General features: G+C 39.3%; 1 long non-coding RNA gene across 11 annotated transcripts in view; it reads left to right on the top strand.

The window, feature by feature from the left end:
* Nucleotides 1-14,055, top strand: part of LOC115659560 — a 489,657-nt gene that overhangs the window by 12,335 nt on the left and 463,267 nt on the right. For 6 of the 11 annotated variants that reach the window (XR_004002587.1, XR_004002583.1, XR_004002586.1 and 3 more), the window contains 3 exons: nt 5,386-5,434; nt 5,581-5,655; nt 6,300-6,344. This is a non-coding gene — a long non-coding RNA (uncharacterized LOC115659560). The remainder of the gene's footprint in view (nt 1-5,385; nt 5,435-5,580; nt 5,656-6,299; nt 6,345-14,055) is intronic. The other 5 variants (XR_004002593.1, XR_004002592.1, XR_004002591.1 and 2 more) reach the window with 2 other exon arrangements.

The following is a 14,055-nucleotide window of genomic DNA, read 5'->3' as shown; positions in this document are numbered from 1 at the left end:
GGAGCTGCCCAGAAGACTGTGGGATTGAGTTGTCATTAAATGGAGAAATCTTTCCCTGTCTTTTCCACCTCCATCCTAACACATGGGGGATACATTAAGTACTTCCTTCACTGGCTTTCCTACCAGTTTACACCAGTGCTTGAGAGAGCCCTAAATCTCACATGGAGACATTGAACTTTTCAGTCAGCAAGCAAGCCCCCAAATATGCCCTATTGACGGGCTTGGATCCTCCTCCCCTATGGAAAGATTAATTTCTCTGTCTCAAAACCATGTCAGGACTGGGAGACTGTGGTCCCTGCTGTCCTGACCAATGCTTTTAACCAGCCGCCTTCCATTCAGAAGTTTAATTGGAAGTGCTGTGTGCAGATACAGCAGAACCCCATTTATCCAGTCTAATTAGGACCAGGGCCAGATCAGATGATCAAAAATTCAGATAATGGAAAAGTGCAAGGCTGTAGCGCCACCTAGTGGCCACATGAGACCAACCACTTCAGAACCTTTGTGTGCTGGTTGTTACATTAACAGAGAGCCCGATAATGGAGGGTAGGATAAATGGGTTCTACTGTATTCCATTTTAAGCTCTTAGGGGCCTGATTCTGCTCTCACTGAAGTCAAGGGAAAAATCATACCCTATGTGATGAGAGGATATTACACTTGACCCCAGGCCCTTAGAATAGTTGTTATAAGCAAGTCTCCAAAGCAGACATATTTACATTTATATCTGTTTATTTGTTAAACCTGGGCAGCCTCAAAGTATTTTGGACTGTGTTGGGGTTCTCCTGGAAAGAAAGTGGTAGTCTTTATGTATAAGCCATTAGAATCTTTAAATATCTGCTAGATTCATGTCTTCTCCCATTATCATTACTTTACACACTAAATGTCTCCCAACGGAGCTCTTTTTGGACATACTGGGACTCTTTCTCTCTTGTCCTGGACTTTGTGTCATCATATTCCATTCTATAGGTGTGGATGATTTTTGGAAATCATACCTTTGGCCTCCTTGCCACGTACCCCTCTTCCTAAGATAAAAGTAATTTAAAATATTAAAAATCACGTATGTCGCTAGAAAATCTTGTGTTTTTCCTCGTCAATAGCGGTTACATTTGGAAGCTGGTGAAGTAGTTCAAATAAAAATAGGTCTAGCCTGTGATGTGGATATTGCCACATTTATTCACTTATCAACTGCCTTCTCTAATTGCAGAATAACACTTCAGATCATTTATCATACAGCACTGTGCAACATCAGTCTATGGACTTTTTCCGAACTCTTTAGACTTACGACTTTTATTTGAACTCCTGCCTTTCAGTGCCATTGACCATGTTGCTCATTTATAACCGGTGTGCCATTTATCACTCTCAAGCTTACAAATATTGTTGGGGAAAAGCCTTGAAGTGCAATTATTCATAGTATAGACGCTTTGTATTTGGACTTCCCAGTTTCCATATAGTGTAACTGTTAGGGAGAGATTAGTTACAAAGCTGTAATTCTGTTGAGTACTGTGATACTGTATCATAAACTGTATAGTGATACTCAAGAGGTTTGCGATCGTCAGAGCCCTGAGATTGTTATAGCATCTACAATCCATCTCTGTCAATATCCATTTTATAATAGCTTTTCTTGTAAGCTAGATGTAAAATATTGGTTTTTCTATAGGTTATTAAACAATTTGTTGTATTAATCCTTTCAATGCCACAGCAGCTGTTAACCAGTGCCAGACAGAAACCAGATGATACAAATAGACATAACTGTGCATTCTAAAATGCTATAAAGAAATCTTATATTCTGATTGGTAACTAGATCTTGGAACATCAGAATAAATCAGAACTGCTTTTTTTTTATAAAATTGTATTGTAAATAATTATCCACTGTAAAAAAGTAATGTAGGCCCATTAGAATGCAGGAGTTTCTGATGACGATTGCATGTTTTAATCCAGTCAAAGCTCAGTGTGTAATTAAAAATCAGACCAAACCTAGCCTTTTTCTCTCCTGCATCATCTCCTCCCTTGTGTTCTTTCTGCTCAGGGTTTTATTTATTTAATTTTGTTTTGGTTAATAATGTACAATATTATAATTTCAGTAACTTTTGTCTGTCTTGAAGACAATGGCTTTAGCCTTCCCAGTTTACTGCTGCTGCTTTTCTCTTCTTTTCATTCTCCCCCACCACCCAGCTGTTCTTCATTTCTTATTCCTTCCTCTATTCTCACTTTTCTATCTGATCTCCTGTCCTCTCATGGAATATGTTCATAAGTTTACATACAAAATCAAAAGATGTAAAGTATTTTTCATTCAGCAGTTTATTAGAGGAGCAAAGGTTATGCCTGTCTCAGAAATTCCTTCTTCATCTGGCTGCATGCAAGAATCCAGTGGTGCTTCAGGCTCTAATGGCCCTTTTTGGCCAAAGAATATTTGTTCTTTTAGATCAATTTGTAACGTGGAATCACTTTAAAACTCCATTTGAAGTATGAAATAATTTCTCTGTTCCAGCTAAGATCTCTTTTTCAACACTTCTTCCCTCCCCCCACCCCCCCGCCAAAAAAAAAGCATGGTGGAAGAATTTAGAACAGGGAAGAGTTTAGAGAGTTGAAAACCCCAAACCAAGTGTATGGGATTGAATTGTCCAGTTTCTTTGTCATTAGTAGAGTTGGTCAAAAATCAGAATTTCATGACACAGGACACTTCTATATTTGTTTTTGTCTGAATTGAGATGAAAAATAAAAAATGTTAAATTTTTTTTCAGAACCTAAAGTTCAGAAAATATTTGGTTCAGAAATGTTGAAATATTTTGATCAAAACAAAATATTTTGACATTCTCAAATCATTTTTTTTCTTTTGTTGAACCAAATCAAAATGTTTAGTTTTGGCCTTCTTTGACATTGAACTATGTCTGCCTGATGTGCCATGGTCCCTTATGGGACTGTTCGTGCAGGTGCCTCATGCTCCCTTGTAGTCTGGCTAAAGAATTCTGGAATTCCCATGATACACCATGGTAGTTCAACCAGAGTAAAGACCATGAGACATCATGGGAGATTGCTTAAACTCCCTACCTGCACTACATCCTAGGTGCAACTGAAATCCAAGTAAGTAATAGTAGTTTTATGTGAGCTAATAAAGTATTTTCCCCGGTTTACAGATGAAGAAATTCAGGTGAAAAGGTTGAGAGACTTGCTAATGTTCCAACAAGTCTTTGACAGACCTCCTGAGAACTAATCCTATGCTTTAATCATAAAGAAAAATATTTTGATCTGAGAATGTCAAAATATTTCATTTTGTTCAAAATATCACAGCATTTCTGAATCAAGAATGTTCTGAATCTTTCTTTTCTAGTTGTTGTTTTAAGTAGGGCCTGTGTAACCTATTGACATCTTAAAATTTACCAGAATTTAGCAGAAAGAAAGAAGGATAGGTGACCGAGTATAATCTAAATGCCAAAATAATATGGTAACTATGTTTAGATACAGTGAAAGGCCCTGATTGTGCACTCCATTACAAGCATCCAGATCCCAGTGCAGAGCCCAAATAAAGTCAGTAAGACTCTGTGTGGTTTGTGGGGACCAAATCTATGCATCATTTTGCAGAACTGTGGCCTAAATAGGTTGAATTTATTGACTGCAACATTCAGTCAAAGGAAAGATTATGTTGACTCTTGTAGTGATCACCATTAAAAAAGACAGCAAGTGTGTAGAGGGTAGCACATGTGTATACAAGTTTTCACACTTATCTCGTATCCAAAGAATAAAGAAATATTGCAATATTTCACTGTAACAATTGGCAAGGTATGAACTCATCTGAGTTACTATAGAAATTATAAATATTTAATTTGGACAGACCTAGTCATTATAAAATGCTGTAGCATTTATTTGACCTTAATCTAATAGACAATATGAAATATAGGCATCAATTATACACAGAGTCCAACTTATGTGTAGGGGTCCATTCATGTGGCAGATTGGGGGTCACATACACCTCTATCCCGATATAATGCGACCTGATATAATACAAATTCGGATATAACGCGATAAAGCAGCACTCCAGGGGGGAGGGGCTACGCACTCCAGTGGATCAAAACAAGTTTGATATAACGCTGTTTCACCTATAACGAGGTAAAAAATTTTTGGCTCCTGAGGTCAGTGTTATAGAGGTGTACTGTATATATCCTCCATTACTGGCCAATGATATAGTAGCTGCTGATGTTCAAAGGGTTAAAAATGTGATCCTGAGATTCTGTCGTCGTCATTCACAGAGAAACAGATATGGTAGCACAGTATGTCTTTATATTCTAAATTACAACTTAAATGAGAAAATGCAAATCTCTGCGTGTGTTATGAAGGCATAAAATGAATGATGTGAACCACTGATCACTAAATCTGTTGGCTTCTTAAATCTGATGTAGTTTAAACAGCTTTTCATAAAGAGTCTGAACCTCCACATATATTAAAATAACACAATGGAAGTCCCAAAATAGGAAGTATAACTTAATCTCAGAGATTATGAGAGAAGATTATTCTGGCTAATTATAGGATGACTGGTTGATGGTTATGCAATTCTTGAGAAGTCCTCACTGACTCTGTTTGGAAGCTCTTCTTGATTTGGATATTTCTTTACGTTGTGATCAGTGCATACAGCAGTTTCTTTTCGTCTTATTAGACACATTATTGCACGATAAATTGAGACAAATCCTGCACTGCCTGGGTTTAATAAATTAATTGGTTCCTTTTTTGTAATCATGAATGATGCAGAGAGATGACAATTTCTTCTGTTTTTCAGGAAAGTGATATGATGGTCTGTCATGAAAAAAATGCCATTTTTTTCTCTGAGAGGGGGCTGGGTTTTTGTTTGTAGGCATTTACATTATCCAATAAGGATTTTATTTTGTTGTGTAAAAGGCTCTCTACTTGAGGGCTGATTTCACAACTCACTGCCTCTGTAATAACAAATTATCCTCTATCTCAAAACTGTGGATGAGTGTTTTTGAAGCTCCCAGCTTGACATGAAATTTTTTTTCCTTAGAAACTCGGGATGCACTTTAAAATGTGCACTTTTTAAAAATGGTCACAGCATAGTATGACTATAATAAAATGTTCTTGAGGAAGACTAATCTCCATACACATTTTATTCTTTTTAGGGGTTTAGCATTCACTTCTTTTTTGTTCCTGAGAATGTAAATCCTGTGGAATTCTCCTCTGGAGTCTGCAGAAGGAAAAATTAGGACAATTAAGTCACTTGTCTTTTTAGCTAATTTTTTTCTCAGTGGGTTATGAAAAATTAAATAATTAAAATTGGGCTATAAATAATGCACTGAACTCATTCTGCTGGGAGGTACAGTGTTGTTCTCAGTAGGAAGAGAAATTATACTGTAAATAAAATGACCTCATTCTGTTATCCAGGGAGAGAAGAGGCAAAGAGGAAGGAGTGACTAACACAAATAGCACAGTGGTAAGTCCAACTTTATTTTATTTATCTAAACCTGTCTTGTTTCTGCAGCTCCATACATTTTTAAATAAGAATGATCTTGGCATGTATAAGGGAATTTAATTTAGTATATTCCCTATCTGGCAATATATATTTTTTATACATTTCAGGTAATTTGTAAGACAGCTTCACCCAGTCCCCAAAGAAGGTAAAAACTGGACCATTGGTTGCAGCAGTTGGTGACGGTGTGTTTTCACTTGCTTGCTATAATGTTTTCTAAATTTAAAATTTAGAAGAAATCCTTGCAGTATAGAGACAGGAGAATGTTGATAGCTTAGTTTCTTTGAAAACGTAAAAACACCTCATGACATGAATGCAATTTAGCCTCTTAACATTCTCCTGTACAGTGCTCTCTCTGGTCTCTTTGCTTCCAATGTACTTTCAACCCTGTTATAAATGCCTCAAGGTCTAACTTGTTAACTCTCATAAGCCAGAGTGCTCTGAACCAGTGGAAAATAATCAGCATGGTCTGCAAATTCATGCATCTAAATGTTCACAAATACTTGAGACATACAGCTTTCTCCTAACACCTGCCTGTAATTCCATATTAGATTATGGCCCCTGTGTTTGGAATTATGTCTACAAGTTAAGGACTAATTTTTGGCAGATCTTTCCTTATAGGTAGTGCCAAAGTGTGCCCTTTAAGAGACAAAAATGCATTTGGAAGGCTGGTATTTGTTGATCATTTTTCCTTGAGCAGTGATTTAGGGGTATATCTATAGCTGGGGGTTGACACTTTGTGGCTAATTTTCAAATTAGATAACTGTGAAAAGGGGTTAATTTTAATCTAGAGCATGTATATAATTAGAACTGCTCTTCTTTTCTCCAGCCCCTCAATCCTGGCTGAAAGATGAGATTTCTATGAAGAGAAAAGGTACGTTCTGAACAAAATAGCAATAATCAGTAACATGCTGTAAAATCACACACTATTTTTCATTATTTTTTATTATTCCTTTTCATAATAGATGTGTCTGTGCATTTGAGAACTGTGCGCACTGGTAAAGAGTAGGAGTATTAAACTGCACAGAGACTTTTTTAATAGCATAAATGTTCCTATTGAGTCATGGCTGATTATAGGCTCCATCCCTGTAGTTTATACTCAAACAAAACTCCCGTTGACTTCAGTCTGCAGGATCATGCCAGTAGTTTTAATGACAATTTAATTACAGATGCAAACATTCTCTAAATCAGAGTCAAAGAAAGGCTTTGCAGGTCCTCTCAGACATTAACAGGAGAAGAATAGTCCAAGGTAATGCCTGTGTGTTAAGGTGCATCATCTGTATGTTCATATGTGCACATTTGGCCTAGCAACATTACACAACCTCAAAGATTATTCCATCATATGTCAAGAGCAATCTGCATGGAAGATATTTGAGATGGAGCCTTTTCAGTCAAAATATGGGTGTGTAATAGTTCAGGTTTTGCCATTTACGTGTGTCCATTTTAGAGCCATTCTGAATGGATGTAGGTGTAGCCATACTTTTGTACAGAGTTAGGAAATTCAGTTTTCCCCCTAAAAGCTGAATTTAGTGATACCATAAATTCTTCCCTAAAAATGACTACATGCTTTCTAACAACTTTATCGTTGTTCTGTTTTATGGCCAAATCAATTTGTAAGTTTGCATGAGCGAGAGGTCTAGGTTGAATATTAGGAAACACTATTTCACTACAAGGGTGGTGAAGCACTGGAATGGGTTACCTAGGGAGGTGGTGGAATCTCCATTCTGAGAGGTTTTTAAGGCCTGGCTTGACAAAGCCCTGGCTGGGATAATTTAGTTGGTGTTGGTCTTGCTTTGAGCAGGAAGTTGGACTAGATGACATCCTGAGGGCTCTTCCAATCCTAATTTTCTATGATTCTATGATCAAGATATTTGAGTTGTTTGTATCTATGAATGCATCTCCTACAATTTGTAACACATGAGGTAAGTGTTTAGAACCTTAAATTTATGTAAGGCCACTGGCCTAGTCATCAGTAGAGGGGATCAAACCTGAGACTTCTGTCTCTTACTGTGTGAATCTCTACTGCCTAAGCTAGAACACCCAGCTCTCTTAGCCAAGGCTGAAGCAAACTTATAGGTTGGGTTAGTTGCTACTTGTTTTTGAAATTTCCCTGTTTTGTAACTTTGTAGGAACATGCACATTATGCCTTCCATATGCCTGGGGTTGGGACACCTCTGGGGTTTATGCCATACTTTTCCACAGCTGAAACATGTCAGTGGGTGCTGGTCCTCAGAAGGAGATGGTCTCCCCTGTGTCTCTGACTATAGCTGAATTGGAATGAGCTGCCTAGGTTGGATATTTTCCTTCTTCCTGATACGTTGGGAGAAGCAAAAATGACTGTGCTATTTGCAGCACAGCCACCTGATCCTTCAGGTTCTTCAATTGCTTTTGCACATCCACATCTCTGGTGATCACCATCTCTTCATTAGAGACAAGGTAGATGAGGTAATATCTTTTATTGGACCAACAACAGAAGTTGGTCCAATAAAAGATATTACCTCACCCACCTTGTCTCACTAATAGTCTGGGACCAACATGGCTACAACAACACTGCATGCTATCTCTTCATGACTTTTAAATGCATTTGCCTTGGGCTGTGATATAGGAGCCATCAAAAGCCTTCCTCACTACCTTCTTGGTTTCTGACTTCTGTTAATAGTGCCAGGAAGGTGGGTGGGGTTTCCAACCTCTCCCTCAAACATAGGTTAAGAAGTACAAGAGCATTGTAGAGGGTACTCCACAATACCTGAGAGAGCTGGGCATGGTTCACTTGTTCTGGAGGTATATCTTTTTTCAGAGTCATGCATACTATCAATTTCTTCAGCTTCAATGGGGACTTTGACATTTTTTCTCCCAGATGTTTTTCTCAACTGATAGTCCATATCCTCACAACTCAGCATGGTTTTGGGGTTTTTCTAGGCCAAAGAATCCTAAGAATTAAGAGGCAGCTGAGATCTGCCCCTTAACATTGTTTAAAGAGTAGTATATTTAATAACAAATGTAGTTTTGGTTTCCTAATATTTTTGTCTGATCATTTCTCTCTCTCTATTTAACATTTCTTCATTTAGATGTAAATTGCACATTTTTTGAGGTGAGTAAGCATAGGTATTAGAGGACCTGATCTAACAACATTTACATATGCAAGTAAAGATTGCAGAATTGGATCCAAAATGTGAAAAGCAAAGCTTTTAATGTAGCTTAAAAAATATTTGTAGACTTAGTTTTGAGGAGAATAAAGTTTCCAGGCTCCAGATTGCACTGTGAATTAGCTATTCATAAAAGAAATTGATGACTTGAGGGACTTTCCAGACAGGCAATATAAAGTGTTATTTTTCCTTATATAAATAGCTTGTTAGGCTTTTTAAATGTCAAAGTGGTGAAAGCTCTCCAAATTGGAAATACTATAATAGACATTTGTCATTTATCCTTAAAGTACAAGTAATCTTGTTTCATTAGGAAGAGGTGGTTAAGAATACTTGTCTACTCCTTGTCTGACTTTCATTGTTTCAAAGCAAAAATGATAGTTTTGGAAATATGACATGACTTGACTTGGCTTGAAATCTTTCTCAAGCCTTGAAACTCCTTTGTATTTTCCTCCCTTTGCCGCTATATATATATAAAAATAATATATCTGTTTGGACACTGAACTGCAAGAAGCTTTCCTGTCAAAAATATAATTAGCAACTGGGCATCTATTCTGTTCTCTATAGTCTAATGATGCAGGTCTCCCAGGAATCTTTTCTATTTTTCTAATCATTTTATGGTACTTATCTGGCTCCCATCACTGTAATATTTGAGTGCCTCACAACCCTTAATATTTTTATCATCACAGCGCATACATGTTACAAATGGGGAATTGAGGTGCAGAGACTTTTGGCTCAGATCCTCAGAGGTAATCAGGCACCAAACTCCCACTGAAACAATTTCAGTGGCTTAGTTGGCTCAAGGTAAGAGAGAGGGAGTCTCTGAAGCAGTGGATTGAACCTGTGGCTCTAGAGTCCCAGGCTAGCACTCTAGCCACTGGATCATCCTTCTTCTTTCTCATCATTTAATGTCTTTGAAAAAGTACCTTTTGGATTTGTAAATGTTAAAGATGAAAATGCTGGTTGGGTGAGCGCTACAAGGAGGGAGAGGGAGGCCTATCATTAATCTGTTGTATTAATATCTGACAGGATAATGCTCTTTGTGGGTCATTTGTACTGCTGATTATGTATGAAATCTTCAAGAGTCTGTGGAGAGCTCCCAGAGGCTGGGATGTAACACTGCTCTACAGCCAAAATGCTTCTGAAATAAACGTAGTCCAACTTTACTAATTCTGGGTCACTGAGAACGAAAATGATGCTTAAAATTGTTGATTGGCTCTAGTTTTCAAGATATGATATTGGGTCAGTATATATGACTCTTGACTTGGGAATGGTGGAGGATAAGTGAGTTATAAAAGGAAGGGATCTCAATTTAAACCAGAAATGACTAAAATACATCTTTGACTGGATCTATGAATAAATCTCTGACTGGGTTTGGACAGTACTTGCTTTTGAGGCAAAACAATGAATGATGCAATCTGAAGTTGGTATTGCATCATACATGATATGAATTGCATCATGTTATTCCTAGAAGTCATGGATGATGCAGTCATAACGAAGCTTACATCACTCTGCTGAACAAATTGCCCTATATCAGCTCTAGAAATCATACAGTGTCGTGCTCTCTTCTTTGTCAGTGTTTGATTTTGCAAAGGGACACATTTCTGTTTAGCCAAAGTGAGCAGAGATGCCTCGTACTTGTGTGAACAGTGCAGATAACTTCTGCTATGTTTGTGATGAAGTGACTTTTGCATCACAAAAGCGCAGTATAACCACTATGGTTAAGAAAGCCTATCACCTTTCTTTTGGCTGCAAAATTGGAGATCAGGACAAGAGGTGGGCCCCACACATATGCTGCAACATTTGTGCAACAAATCTTCACCAGTGGTTGAACAGGAAAAGGAAATCTATGCCTTTTGCAGTGCCAATGATTTGGAGAGAGCCAACAGATCATAGCAGCAATTGTTACTTCTGCATGGTGCCTCCAGTTGGGAAAGGTGTGTCAAAGAAGAAAAAGTGGACTGTGCTTTATCCCAACATTCCATCAGCTATATGCCCAGTACCCCACGGAGAAGGACTCCAGTTCCTGATGCACCAGAATCATTCTCACTTGAGTCAGACGAGGAAGAGGATGAAACTTCTGGTCCTGAACCATCAATGTCACAGGACCCACATTTTCTCCCATCCGCCTCCTCTGAACCATACCTCATAACACAAGGTGAACTGCATGACCTTGTCAGGGATTTGGAACTACCCAAGAGTAAGGCAGAGCTGTTGGGCTCCAGACTACAGCAGTGGAATCTCCTGGCAGGCTATCAGGGCAAACAGAGCCCATCAATGCTTGCAGACTATTGCTGGACAGTGACAAGAGATGCTCCATTGAATGAATACAAGAGACAAGCCAAGAAGCTCTGAGTAGACCCTGAATAGGACTAAACTATGTACATAACAGTTTTTTGCCTTTTGTTTCATCATAAATTTTATTTATATAACCCTTTTGCTGATTTTTAAAGTGTTACATAAACAGGACAGTTGAAATATTATCATGTAAAGCAACCATAAACACATGAAAAGACCTAGGTTTACAAAGTATGATTAAAACTCTACACAATATACATAGACATAAAATGTAAAAACTTAAATATCTTAGAAACAGTAGCCAATCAGTTGTTTTAATTGTCATATTTGAATTCAGCACATCAAAATACATAATAAATATCACATTTTATCTCCAAAGCAGACAACTTCTCAAAAATTGTGGACCAGTGTAATCTCTGGACCACACTTAGTCCCCAAGAACAATGCAGTACACTTATTCCTCCCTCCAAAGTGACTCGCCTTAGGACTGCTGGACCTTCAGGTCTTTGGTCCTTCTCTCCTTCTATCAGAGCATAAGTGAGGTGCTGCATCTCTTTGACTGCTGGAAGCAAACTTCCCATAGCCTTTTCCCCTCACCTGCATGCTCTACCTGTACAGCATCAGTGCACATCTGGGGTTCCAAGCAAGAAGCCAGCTGTCTGAGACCTGCATTTGGTTCCTCTGGCATGTCAGTGCAGTCCACATCTTAGGTAACTTCTCTTCTCTGGCTTGGCCCCCTTAAGCTCTGTATTTTGGGAACATAGGTTGGACAGACCTTTGAGACTCTGTGGGGACCTTCTCTTTTCTGAACCCTCCTGATAGACTCCCTGCTAAATTTCACCACACAAATATTTGCATTTGTCATTTTTCCCTGGCTGCCACTTCTGGGCTAGTACCTGAGGGAACTGGTGCTAAAAAAAATAAAATAAAACATTTTTGAAAAAATCTGCAGACCAAATTATGCTGTGGGTGGACCTCTATGTACTGGTGTCTGGATTTCAGTGTAGTGGTTACACAAGGGTCACTGAAGCCATGATTTGACATGTAAAATCTTTTACAGGTGAAGCTGACTCTTAGTCCACTCTGAATTTGCAAGGCTGGCTAGTTTTGTTTTGTTTTCTTTTTTTTTTAAATGTCTTGTTCACCAAGCACATTTGATATGGAAATATTAAGGGACAATAAACATGTAACCCTTCACTGGCATTTTTGAAGTAAATGATCAGAGCAGAAAGATACCCCTGGTTTACACTAGGAGGTTAGGTCGAATTTAGCCATGCTAGGTCGATTTTTATAAGCAATATGTCTACACAACCACATTCTGTCGACCTAAAGGGCTCTTCAAATTGACTGCTGTACTCCTCCCTGGTGAGGGGAGTCGCACTAAAATCGACCTTGCTGAGTCGAATTTGGAGTAATGCAGATGCAATTCGACAGTATTGGCCTCCGGGACCTATCCCAGAATGCTCCAATGTGACTGCTCTGAACAGCAGTTTCAACTCTGATGCACTAGCGAGGAACACAGGAAAAGGCCCGGGAAATTTTGAATTTCATTTCCTGTTTGGTCAACATGGCCAGCTCGACAGCACAGGAGATCATGCGGTCCCAGAATCTTAAACGAACTCCAGCATGGACCAAACAGGAGACACTGTATCTGATTCCTATATGGGGAGAAGAATCTGTGCAGGCAGAACTCTGATCAAAAAGAAGAAATGCTAATATATATGCCAAAATTGCACAGGGCATGGTGGAGAGAGGCTACAACAGGGACACACAGCAGTGCCATGTGAAAGATAAGGAGCTTAGACAAGCCTACCAAAAGACCAAGCAGGCAAACGGTCACTCTGGGTCAGAGCCCTATACATGCCGCTTCTATGATGAGCTGCATGGCATTCTAGGGGGGGACCCTACCACTACCCCACCACTGTGCATGGACACCTGCAAGAGGGAAGTCTCACACAACACGGAGGAGGATTTTATGGCTGAGGAAGAGGAGGAGGAGAATGCGCAGCAGACAAGCGGAGAATCCATTCTCCCTGGCAGCCAGGACCTTTTCATCATCCTGGAGTCAATATCCTCCCCAGTTGGGTTCCTGGACCCTGAAGGCAGAGTAGGCATCTCTGGTGAGTGCACATTTGTAACTACACTATAGGGGTTAAAAGCAATTGTGTTTAATATTTAATTTGTCCTAAAGAAGCAGGATGCATTCGCGGCCAGTACAACTACTGGAAAAGTTTGTTAATGTATCTGGGGATGGAGCATGAATCCTCCAGGGACACCTTCATGAAACTGTCCTGGAGATACTCTGAAAGCCTTTGCAGAAGGTTTCTGGGGAGGGCTGCCTTATTTCGTCAACCATGGTAGGACACTTTACCACGCCAAGCCAGTAGCAAGTAATCTGGTATCATTGCAGCACAAAGCATGGCAGCGAATGATCCTGGGGTTTGGTTGCATTCAAGCAACATTCAGTCTTTATCTTTCTGTGTTAGCCTCAGGAGAGTGATATCATTCATGGTCACCCAGTTGAAATAGGGGAATTTTTGTAAGGGAACAGTAAAAGGACCCCATTCATGCTGGACTGTTTGAGCTTGACTAAAAGGGATCATCCCTGAGAATAGCCACGCAGTGGGGGGAAGGGATTATCCCAGAGAATAGTCATGGGGTGGAGGGAGGGGTGTGCTGCACACCCACCTGAAAATCACAGTTCCTCCTTTTAAATTGTAAACCCAACCAACATTGCATGCTATGGGAAAGGAGGATGCTGCAGTTTGAAACCATTCCAACATGTTATGAAGGTGGAAGAAGCCAATCTCACCTATCCTCTGGCTTGCCGTGGCTGCCTGGAAAGCAAATTCTGTTGCCCAGCCATGTGTGATGTCACCATCCTGGCAGGTGCTCAATATAAAAGGCAAAATGTGACCTTGTACCTAAAGCACATGTGCTGTCTGCTGTGAATTGTTTGATTCACTGTGAAAGACTCTCCCTTTTGTTCTCAGAAATGTATCATCTTAAATTCTACTCTCCCTTTTTATCACCCCGCAGGTGCAAATGTTTCTATGCTCCCCCTATCATCTCCATCCCTGAGATTATCACAGATTAGAAGGTGAAAAAAACGCACTCACAATGACATGTTTTCCGAGCTCATGC

The sequence above is a fragment of the Gopherus evgoodei genome, chromosome 1 (genome assembly GCF_007399415.2).
Source record: "Gopherus evgoodei ecotype Sinaloan lineage chromosome 1, rGopEvg1_v1.p, whole genome shotgun sequence".
NCBI lineage: Eukaryota > Metazoa > Chordata > Testudines > Testudinidae > Gopherus > Gopherus evgoodei.
This window is presented reverse-complemented; position numbering and strand designations above follow the sequence as displayed.